The following is a 12,408-nucleotide window of genomic DNA, read 5'->3' as shown; positions in this document are numbered from 1 at the left end:
GTAGAGCACTGCAAAGTGTGTCCATAAGACGTTTTGGTCAGCTCTACAGACTGCAGGATCCGTGCCCAGAGCTTCCCTGCAGCAAGAAGCATTCCAGTTAGTTTTTACTTTATACTTTGGGCCGTATTCAATTGCCGTCAAAAAGCCGAGATCGGCGAAAAGTTCTCAGTGGTGACGTCATTTCACCAGGTGAGAACTTTTCTCCATATTCAATTCCAAAGACTTTTCGCCGATGCGAAAAGTCTGCGCCTTGTAACCAGCAGGAAAGCTTTGCCGCTGAAAGGAGGCGAAAAAAGTGCAGAATTGGGGGTTTGGGGTGCAAATTTGCGAGAACACACCTGCAGCCTTGGGACAGTCCCCCAAAGGTAAACTGTGTCCAAAAAAGTAGAAAAAATACTTTAGAACACTCCAAAAAATGTACTTTCGTTTTGGTGGCAAAACAAACAATGATGGGGGACAAACTTAAAACTAGCGAAATCAACTCCAGGGTGTCCCCCAAGTATGCCCAAGCTTTTTTTTATTGCAGGTGCATGCTGAAGGTGCTTTTTTTAAATTTTTTAATAACGCACTTTAGCAATTTTAACCCATGCTTGCACCCATTTTCATGTACCCCAAATTTGCTGGGACTACTTTGTTTTGCAAAAAAAACCTGCTAAATGCTGTTATTCACCACTTGTGCAAAGATGCTAAATAGCACCAATTGAGAACATTTAAGCACCCCAAATACCTCCAGCAGGGCTATTCGGGGGTATCCATAGTGATCCCCCATGTCAGTGCATCTTTTGGGGGGTGTCAGGCTGATTTCCTCAAATCTGACAGGACTTTTTGGCGATTTCAGTTTTGCCAGGACGCGTTCTCGCATCCTTTGCAATTGAATAGGGCAAATCCTGGTGACGAGCGCGATACTTTTCTGGAGGCAAAACTAGCGAAGACGGCAAAAACTCTGGCAATACGAAAAGTCCGGGAGTTTTCGCTGGCAATTGAATGCGGCCCTGAGAGTACTTGGGATAGTGTAAGTGACTCGCACCCACTGGTTCAATATGTATTGAAATGGGAAACAGTCAGAAAGCCGACCTCTGGCTTCCCGACTGTATAATCCCGGCAAGGGTTATATGACAGGCGTCGAAATCCCGATGCCTGTCATTTTCCCTACGCTGGGAGCCCGACACCCGGCTTACCGATCGAAGGCAAGACGGGCGGCAGGTGCGGGGGGGGAGAGGGTTAAGTTTAGGGTTCCCGGGAGGGACTGAGGGTTAGGCACCCCCCTGGGGAGGTTAGGTTTAGTCTAGGGGAAGGGGGGGTTAGGGTTAGGCACCCCCGGGGGAAGGTTAGGGTTAGGCACCCCCCCGGGGAACTTAGGTTTAGGCGCTTACAGGCGGGATTAGGGTTAGGCACTTTGGGGGGAGGTTAGGGTTAGGCACCCCTAAGGCAGGGTTAGGGGGTAGAATAGGTTAGAGAATACTTACCTGGGGATGATCAGGATTTTCCGTCCTGCTGGGATGCCGCTGTCGGGATTTGAACCGCCGGCCATGCCATTGAAATGTAGCAAGGCTGTTAATCAATTTGCTATCTAAAAGGTGCCTACACACTAGACGATGTGGGCTATTTCCCTTGAACTCTCCCCGACAGCTCCCAGGCTCTCCAAGACACGATATGGTGCTAAAAAGTGTCCTATCTGGCACCAAATCCATCTATTGCACCAAATCATGTATGAGATTGGCAAATCTTGCCTGCAGCAGGCAAGATCTGAAGATGCGATGTACGACCCACAGGTATGCGCATCGGCATCGTGATTGGACACTCACGATTTGGACATTCCGGATTTTACACGATTTGTCGTTCCGATGCGTCGAAATCGGGCAAATCGTGTAAAATATTGTCTAGTGTGTAGGCACCTTACGAGTAATAAATGGAGCAGTTCACCAAACCTGTTAACATCCAGAGGAAATTGTCCCCGTTCTTCATTAATGGCTTATTCACATAAAAATGAATGCATACTTTCGCCACATTTTAATCTTGCATATTTGGTGTGTTTTCTATAGCACTATTCATGTTAACATCTTACCATATTCATATGTTAAAATTTTACCAATGCAATCATTGTACTGGTAGCCTGCAGAGACGTATGATAAATAGGACAAATTTTAAACGTGATGTTGACATTTTAGAATGTACAGTAATAGTGGGAATAGCACCGTTCACTCATATTTGACCTATTATTATTATTATTATTAGAGATGTGTGGGTCCGGTTCTCAGAGAACCGACAAAAAACAAAATTAGGGTTTCCGAGTCGAACTGAGTAAGAGTTCAGAATTACTTTGGGGTACAGAGTTAATCTGAGTTTCGATTCGGATCTTCTCTTGGATTTACAGTATAAACTGACCTCGGGTATTGAATTGTATTTCAAAATTATGCATACTTACCGACATTTCTGCAGCCCCCTCTGGGAGGGGGCTGCCAGGTCGGTCCAGCAGGGCTGGTGGGGGCGGTCCAGATAGGCAGAGCAGGGGCATGCCAACGCGGGGGGGTGTCCCGCCCCCCACTTTATAATGCCGATATTACCATTATAAGGCAGGAGGCGGGGCTACGAAGACGCGATTCAGCGCGAATCGCGTCATTTCACCCCCGAACCGCACACTTTAGCAGCGGGCACAGGAAGGGTCGCTGGCGGTCATTCTGGGGACTTGCCTTGTCTTGCGGGGTGCCGGGAGCGGGTACCAGATTTTCGGGAGGCTCCCGGCAGTTCAGGAGAGTAGGCAAGTATGCAATTATGTCATTTTAGCTGTTTTTTGGCGGTTTTTTAAAATACAGATCCAAATCACGTCAAGGTGCTTTTACAATACCAAAACACGAAGATTAATCTGAATTCAAAACCAAAACACAGAGTCGGCGCACATCTCTAGTTATTATATGTGCATAACATGTAATAAGGTCAGATATGCATATAGGTATACTATAAACAAGCTTTACAGTGAAGATGTCAGGGACAGATCATGCCCAGAATAGATTTGCCTTCGGGCTCCCACTCTCTTGCCTCTTCCCAAGTTGTAAATCTCCATGTTATATTTGCTGCATTCACATCTCACAGCTATTTGACATGTTTTTGTTTGTTGAATAGAATGTAATAACAGGGTGAAAAATTCCCATTTGGGCTAAAAGAAAAGACATTTGAAAAAGGAGATTAATGAACTATTTAGACTAAAATGTGCATGCTGCTGTATTTAGCACAAAACAGTTGACAGAACCTTGAAGTCTGAATGAAAATCAAAGAAAAATAGAAACTGGGACATCAACAAGAAGTCTCTCTTTTATTATTTTTAATGAATGAAATATTATGCAGATGACACTCAAAAAGCAAGCAGCGCTAGATAATGAAAGCTGCCACGGTGGAACTGGTTGTGCAAAATCAGCACTTTAAGGTAAGAGAAAAAATATTATATACAGTATATACATATACTATACTATATAGGATTTTAAATAATTTTCAAACACTATCCATTCTGGCTGGTACTCTGAAGACAGATTTATCATTAAACTTGACTTTCTTTTTTTTCTTACCCAGCGCTACAGCTTTAAAAACTGTTACTTTTTAGTGAGGATGTATAGATACACACACCTAAAAGATAGAATACTAAATAATGTAATTAACATATATTCCAAGATCTATTGAAGTTGGAATGTTACCAAAACAAAAAAAAGATTTTAGTATGACAGGCAACTGTTTGGATGTATTAAGCCAAACAGCTATGCCTATAGAAGACAAATGTACAACCAGATCTACATTTCAGTTCAGACCATTCTACGAAGAACAACCACTGGGGTCAAGCGAGCTTTCAAAAGATGCATCTGGTAATTAAACCTGGTTTGGAAATGGAAGAACTGTATTTATTTTGTGCCATATTTTTGGGGGGGTTCAAAATCCATTTTCACTCTTTGGGGTATACTTACTAAAGTGCAGGTTTTTAGAGGTGGAGATGTTGCCCATAGCAACCAATCTCCCTATGGAGGAATGTTACTCAATGTCCCCCCCCAAAGGTCCAATGCATTTCTCTTTCTTTTACTAGAACGGACCTTCTTTAAACACAGAGATGTGTTTAACACACCTGACTTGTGGACATCCCATTCACATTAATGAGAAGATCAGGGAGAGGGGCAGCAGTAATACACCACAGAAAGTGCATTGTTTCTTTGGACTATTGTTTTCAGGGAGGGACACAACCGATTAATGTAATGCCACACAACAGATAATTAGAACTTTGTATTTTATATAGAAATTATTAGTTTGTTTGTAATTTCTTTTAAAGACGAGCTCTGTAAAAAAAATTAAAACGTAACAATACCCTTCATTTCAGACTGACGAAAGTAAAATCAGAATTCGAAGGTAGAAATTAGCATAAAAATGAGGAATAGAATTCACTCTTACCAACCGATCTTTAAGAAAATGTCTTATTACTAGAGATGTGTGCCAACCATTGTGTTATGGTTTTGGATCTCCCCTGGTTTTGGATTTTTTATTCCTTGGTGTTTTGTTTTCGTGTTTTGATTTTGGATCTGGATTTTTTTCTTAAAAAAAAAACATAAAAACAGCTAAAATCACATAAACTGGGCCTGTTTTTGTTCCTACAGTATAATTAACCTCAATAACATTCATTTCCAGTAATTTCCAATCAATTTTGACTACCTCACAATATTATTTGCTTCATCTAGTTAAGGCCAAAAGGTTGCATCCAGCTAGCTGGCTGACTAAACAAAGTGACACAGTGGGCGGCACTAACATGTGGCAGTTCAGCTTCTAATTTCCAACAAGGATACAGTGTGTTATACAGTGTGGGTTGGATACACCAATAGTGCACTTACTGTGACAGCAGTGTCAGCATAGCGGGGTTGCTGATGGTGTCCTCAGTACATGGAATGGCAGTGCTGCGGTGCAGGCAGTGTCCTCAGTGAAGGGTACCAGTGATGTCGGCAGTGCAGGAGTGCCAACAGTGTCTTTAGTGCAGGTTTGCTGCCTGTGTCGGCAGTGCGGGGATGCCAGAGGTGTCTTTAGTGCAGGTTTGCTGGCTGTGTCGGCAGTGTGGGGGTGTTCTCAATGCAGGGTGCCGGTATTGTCCTCAGTGCAGGTTTGCTGACTGTGTCGGCAGTGCAGGGGTGTTCTCAATGCAGGGTGCCGGTGGTGTCGGCAGAGCGGGGGTGCCAGCTGTGTCCTCCGTGCAGGTTTGCTGACTGTGTCGGAAGTGCAGGGGTGCTGGTGGTGTCCTCAATGTGGTAGTGTCGGCAGTGTGGGGGTCGCTGACGGTGTCCTCAGTACCTTGGGAGCAGTGCAGGAGTGTCAGCAGCGGTGGATTCTACCAGTGGGGGTGCAGGTGGTGTCGGCAGCGGGGGGTGCCGGCGGTGTCAGGAGGTGGGGGATGGCGGGCGCCATCTTATTTTTATCCTTTGTGCTGTTTTCAATGGGCTTAACGCTGATTGGCTGAGAGCTGTGACAGACGGCTCTCTCAGCCAATCAGCGTTACGCCCGCTAAAAACAAAACCTCGTGACTCCACAGAGGGGTCGCAAGGTTTGCCTCGGGTCAGGGATCTGGGGCAGGCAAGGAGATCTGAGCTGCGCTCGGAACGCCCAGGATCCCTGAAATTCAGGTGTGTTCGGATCTCTGAGATCCGAACCCACTCATCTTTACTTGTTATGCATTTTTCATAGTTCCATTCCATTTTTATGGGTTATTCTTTTTTTATCAAATGTTTAGTAACCAACTGTAAAAACAAAAATAATGTATTTGCATCTCTGATATTGGAATAATGTGCTAGTTAGTTTACATTATATTTTTACTTTAATCATGCTTCTAGGATAACCCACAGTGTGAAAGAGCCTACATTTGGAAACAGTGGGAGTTCCAGTGCAGTGCGCTGTGTGACCTGGCATGATCTGGGTCACTCATGAACAGAAGATGCCAATTGGCTATCGCAAAGGTAAGTCTAATCTTAAGGGGCCCATACACTACTGATGGATCACCACGATGTTGCGATCCTGCAACCCAGCTTTGCAGGATCGGTGAAATCCAACATATTGGATTTCACTGATTTGCCGACTATGATCGTGATTGGCACATAAGTGAAATTTTACATTTCCGACCAGCGGATCGGCATTTCCGATCCCATCGCTGGATCCAGCCATCTGTTGGTAGGTGTATGGGGGCATTTACCCATGCCAGACCTACATGCCCCTAAATGTGGAATGTTACAATTGGACCATTATATAGTAATGTCCTATTATAGAAATATAGCTAACACAAGGTACATGGGCAGAGGGTATTTAAGAATGGATGATCAGGAAGTTACTGCTTTCTATTTCTTATGGGTCTATGTACTAAGCATTGGAGAGAGAGAAAGTACTTTCAAAGTACCAACCAATCAGCTCCTGTAAGTTTTTGAACACAGCCTGTAAAGTGACAGTTAAGAGCTGATTGGTTGGTACTTTGGGATCTATGTAATAGGCTTTGTAGAAAGATAAAGTGGATGGAGATAAAGTATCAACCAATCAGCCCATAACTGTCACTTTACAGGCTGTGGGCTCGATCCAATTGTCTGCACTTGAAGGCAGCACAAACTTGCACAAAAGTGCTCACAGCCACATAAGGCTCTGAGCAAAATTCTGCTAATTCGGGTTCGGAGCGGGCTGCGAGGGATGCGAGATGCAGTGCCGCTGTCGGCATTTTAACACAGTGGCAACGGCAACTCGCTCCCTTTGCAAACAATTGGATTGACCCCTATGTTTGAAATATTACAGTTAGGAGCTGATTGGTTGGCACTTTCTCTCTCTCTCCACATTATCTGCCTGCAAGGCTTAATACATACACTTTTGTCTCTCCATGTACTATAAATACTGACAGGTCCAAGGTAGATTTGAATTTCCATCCTGAAATGTGTAAATGTGTTTCTTTATATAATGTGGATGTGGGCTAAAGTTAACTAGTATAAAAAAGTTTTCAAAACTTACTATATCTCTACTTTAACAGTCTGTCATTGAGATCCATTTTATAAGGCTTCCTGTTTTCCTAGGCCAAACTTTGGTACTGTTGATATTATGGTTTTCCACAGTAAACATTCTTCCAACCAACAGATGATTTCTTTTAGCCATGTACACATATATACAAGTACAGATATTACAGCACATGATCTCTACACAAAATAAACTGGACACCTGTTGCCTGTTTTGGGGTGTACTCCAGACTTGTGTGATCACCAGAAGCCTAAGTTACTGTGCTGAGTTCATTGGATGACACTTTAGTCTTATGGTGCATACACACGGTGCGACTTTTATGAGCGATTTGAACGATATCGTTCATATCGTTATCGTTCATATCAGTCACTTTTTTGCAGTCACCAACCTGACAACAACCAACGATGCACGTTCCCGCATGAACGATAATGATATCTATGGTCTTTCATGCATGTAGGCCAACTTGGACGATTTTGTAAAGATTTGCCTGTAAAAAGACAGCTTCACTGAAATATCTATCATAGATATCTATCAGTGTGTACAACCAAAATCGTTTGCCCTGCACTACAGAAAGTTGGAGGGAAATCGATCAACGATATCTATGGTTGTTCAAGTTGTTCCGTGTGTATGCAGCATTAGTGTTCAGGACTCAATAATAGGCAGGTGGTACATGAATGATGACAATGGCTTCTAAGAAAGCTCTTCATATGAAAAAAGGTTTCTTTAGATGCATACATTGGTGGTCTTATTAGTGTACTGCTGTTTAAACATTACTAATTATTTTAGCTCCACAGTGTCTCATCTGTGCTCATAAATAGGTGGAAAAACAGAACTCTATGCTCCCTCTGTAATCATTAAGTGTGTGAGTACAAGATGAGTAAGTGGATAATGAATAGAACAACTGTATTTAACTATTTGGCATAACATTGCCAAAATATAATTTACTACTTATATCCAGAGATATTGTCTATTTTATGCAAATCTCATAAAACAATCAGGAATGTAAACACCGAACAGACATTGGATTAAAGTTTACAAACACTAACATTTGTTAATACAGAATTGAAGTGTTTGTTTTAAACACCTGAATACAATATTTATATATGTTTCCACTCCAGTTGGGTTAATATAAACATGGATGCCATCACTAATACACTAAATAAGCAAATCCAGCTACAATACAGATTTTCATGAGTAACTGATTATCACCACAATGCCATTATTAAGTCTTTCCATTCCATTAGTTGCAAAAAAAACAAAGGTAGATATAAAACAAATGTTACTGTATAAGAACAACATAAATTAAATTATAGTATAGCCAGATGACAGACTTGACAGTAGTGACACAGGATTCCAAAGTTGTAATTATTGTAAACAAACATCCAGTTATTGTAAAGAACAATATAGCATACACAGATCATTGCTAAAAAGAGATGTCTGCATGTGAACCAGAATGCAACACACGTGTAACTTTAAAGCTCCTTTCATGTTCTGGAATGCAGTATCTTAAAGTGCAATATCTTCAATTCATAAAAAGAACTTGCTACATCGTTAATAATCTGTTTCTGAAATATATGTGAAATAACGTTTAACATTATAAAGAAATACATTGTAACATGTCAGCACAAGTCTATGTATCCATACATATATCTACACAGTGAAAGATTTTCTAACACAAATATACAAAACCTCTTTCTTGGTAAATAACACAAGCATGAAAAAGTTTCAAACTAACTGGGCGCACAAGTTAGAACACAAAAATGTGCCAACATGCCAAAACATACTTGGCAGAGTTTTATTTTTGTGCTGTATTTGACGAACACTTCATTTAGATCTCATGTCTTTATTCCATGGTAACTAGTCCCTCAGCAAGTTTTCTTACCAACAGGGTAAGGAGAACAAAGTGCAGCACTAGAGGGAACTACACTATGCACAAAGGTAAAGATGTAAATGTACTTTTCCCAGTTTAAACTCCTACCTCCATAGTACCATTGTTAGAAGTTTTTCTTAAGTATTTGTAGACAGATAACAAGATGCTCGACAAAAATGGTGTGATTACAGATAAAAGCAAATTGTGTGCATGTGACAAGCAAAATGCTATTTAATCCAGTAGTGTGAAATAATAATTATAATAGTTTATTTTTCCTCTATGAAGAATATACATACAATTGGCAAGTGTGCATTCAGAAATCCCCAGAAAAACATAATGTAGACTCCCATGCTCTATAAACAACACAAACCTTTGTGAAAGCATCTAAAAAGTCACATAAAATCAAAGTTATCCAACTAAATAACACACAGTTCAAGTCACTTCACTTTGAAAAACAGAAGTGACTTAGATGGCTTTTTACCCTTGAGGGATCACCTTTAATACCCACAACAAATGACAATGTAACAAAAAAAATGAAAATACCTTAGTAAACCCCAAGGAAACACTGTGGACAAACAGATTATGTGATATATCTCTTCCTCCCCATGCTCGGGCAGCCTCTCCTCTCTGCGGCTGAAAGCAAATGCTCTGAGACTCAGTCGCATATTTAATTAGAAGCAAGCTGCTTCCACTATCAGTGTGTGAATCTACCTCTCCAATCTCTCGTGAGTCAATCTTTCCCATCTCTGATTTTCTTTTATATTTATGCTAGAATATTTAATTGTAGACAAAAGGTTACTCTGGCTGTATTCACTGCACAGAGGCAGAATAATCTGCTTTAAAAGGCTTGACATTTCAGGCTTTTCAAAAAGGCTGAAAAAATTATATCCCTGCTTTTGTTAATCAATGAAGTAGAACTCTCCTGAACAAAAGAATTAAATTGCTTGGTTGGTTTAATAAAAACCAACAGAAATAGCTGCTTCCTCTGGGCTGTATTGTGTAGGCATGGCACATGCTTCCAGAACTGTAATTCCATATGATTCGGGGGCAAAACTCTAATTTCTGCACACAGTTGGATTTTAAATCCTTTTCAAACACTATCCATTCTGGCTGGTACTCTGAGGACAGATTTATCATTAAACTTGACTTTTTTTTTTTACCCAGTGCTACAGCTTTAAAAACCTTTAATTTTTGGGGAGGATTAATCCTAGGGAAACAATGAGCTGTCCTCCCTCCTGACCTAATAAATACAGTGATATCACTTTTTGACAGCATGTATTCATTTTATTAATTAACTGTTTGTGTGATGTTTTCACAATCTTCAGGTGCAAATTTGTGTGAAGGATGGGGAGAACAGGGCATCCCCTGAATGTTGTGCATTGGGGTGAAATGTTTTACTTCATTACATAACACTGATGTTTTGACAAACTGTTGTAAAGCTTAGAGACAGAGGGAAAACATTGTGTACTGGAGAGTTCTTACTATCCGTAGAGCATTGAAGTATTGTATTGTAGTTTCTGGCGATAGCAGAGGAAATCTTAAATTGTTACTTTCATTTCTTTTAAATACTTCCTTAAACATCTCATTAGTAGAAACAGCCAACAATTAGGAAATGAGATATGATTTATCACATCAAACATACCAAATAGGTTATTTACTCAACACATATATAAGAGCAGATTGGGTATGGGATCCAAGCACTCAGAATCCCAACAGAATTTGGTAAGTAACCCTTTCCCTAACCCACCTTTCCCGCAGTGTAACCCTAACCCTCCCCCTAGGGCAGTGATTCCCAACTTTGCTCCTCAAGGCACACTGACAGTCCTGGTTTTAGTGATATCCATGCTTGAGCACAGATGGTTAAATCAAAATAACTGAGGTACTAATTAATTTACCTGTGCTCAAGTATGGCTATCCTTATCACCTGGACTGTTAGTGTGCCTTGAGGACTGTGGTTGTGAATCCCTGCCCTAGGGCCTAAACCTAACCCTAATAATAACCATCGGGATGTCAGCAATCGAATTTTGGAACCGGAATTCAGACTGCTGTCGGGATTCCAGCGCCGGGATTCTGGCTACATCGCATAGGGGCTGATGCATAGTGAGTAAGGTATTAAGCTGCATACACACACAAACATTTTGTTACCAATGATTTTCTGTCAGATTTTCTGTCAGATTATCTGTCAGATTTTTTAAAGTGTAATGAACCATTATTTTGAACTACAAACGATTTTTGCATATTCCCTTAATGAAAATCGTTGAGTCTTACTGAACTACAAACAACAAACTACAAACGTGAATGCGCATGAACGATTATCGTTCATCGTTCGACTCAGACAGTGAACGATTTTTTCAAACGATTATCGTTCAAAAAATCGTTGTGTGTGTATATGCAGCTTATGTTTTAAGACTCCCTACAGCTGTAGAGTAGGAATGGGAGTAGACTGACCTAGGCTGAGTACAGCATAAGTGAGCCTATGTGAATGCAGCTTACACAGACCTGCAAAAAACCCATATACACACACCATCAAAGGTATACATTTAGTACCTGCTACAGGGCCGATGCTTAAACATGCAGTGATGACTTGTCGTAAACCAGGTGCAGGTGCTGTCGATGCAGGGATGTAAGCGTCTCGAGGTGTATATGGCTCTGCATATTGTCGGAGTTATGCTCTTGTCCGTATTATTATTATTTTGTTTTAATTTGCTTACACCCATTTTGCAAAGCAACTCTGCATCATCCCCATATATTACTGTTTGCATAGTAGAAAATGTATGGATTGTTTATTTGATGACAAGTTGTACGCAAACTTGCCGACTTTCTGGCTGCAATGGTGAAAAGGATGTGGGGGCGTGGTGGAGGATCAAGGCCCTGCCCCCACTATACAATGCCAAGATTAACGGCAATGTAAAATTCAGGGCAAATCGCGTTATCGCCCCCCAGGACCACCCACATTCGCTCGATAAAATAAAAATAGGCTTCCTTTTAATCTTATGTTCACTCAGTGTAGGTCATTTAAATTAGGGGTATGCACCGGCCACTTTTCGTGTTTTGTGTTTTGGTTTTGGATCTGGATCTTTCTTCGTGTTTTGGATCTGGATTGGTTTTGCCAAAACCACCCTTCCGTGTTTTGGGTTCTGGGTTTTGTGTTTTGGATCTGTACTTTTTTTTTTAAAAAGCATAAAAACAGCTAAAATGACAGAATTTGTGGGGTTTTTATGCTCCTATTCAATTATTAACCTCAATAACCTTCATTTCCACTCATTTCCAGTCTATTCTGAACACTTAACACCTCACAATATTGTTTTTATGGCCAAAAGGTTGCACCGAGGTAGCTGGATGACTATGCTAAGCGACACGAGTGGGCGGCACAAACACGTGGCCCATCTAGGAGTGACACTGCAGTGGCAGACAGGATGGCAGTTTGAAAAACTAGGTCCCAAACAGTACATACTGCAAAGAAAAAAAAGAGGTGCAAGATGGAATTGTCCTTTGGCCCTCCCACCCACCATTATGTTGTATAAATAGGACATGCACAC

This window comes from Taudactylus pleione, unplaced genomic scaffold (assembly GCF_031769625.1).
Source record: "Taudactylus pleione unplaced genomic scaffold, aTauple2 ptg000037l, whole genome shotgun sequence".
In the NCBI taxonomy this organism is placed as follows: Eukaryota; Metazoa; Chordata; class Amphibia; order Anura; family Myobatrachidae; genus Taudactylus; species Taudactylus pleione.
The sequence above is the reverse complement of the archived record's forward strand: the minus strand, read 5'-3'. Positions refer to the sequence as shown.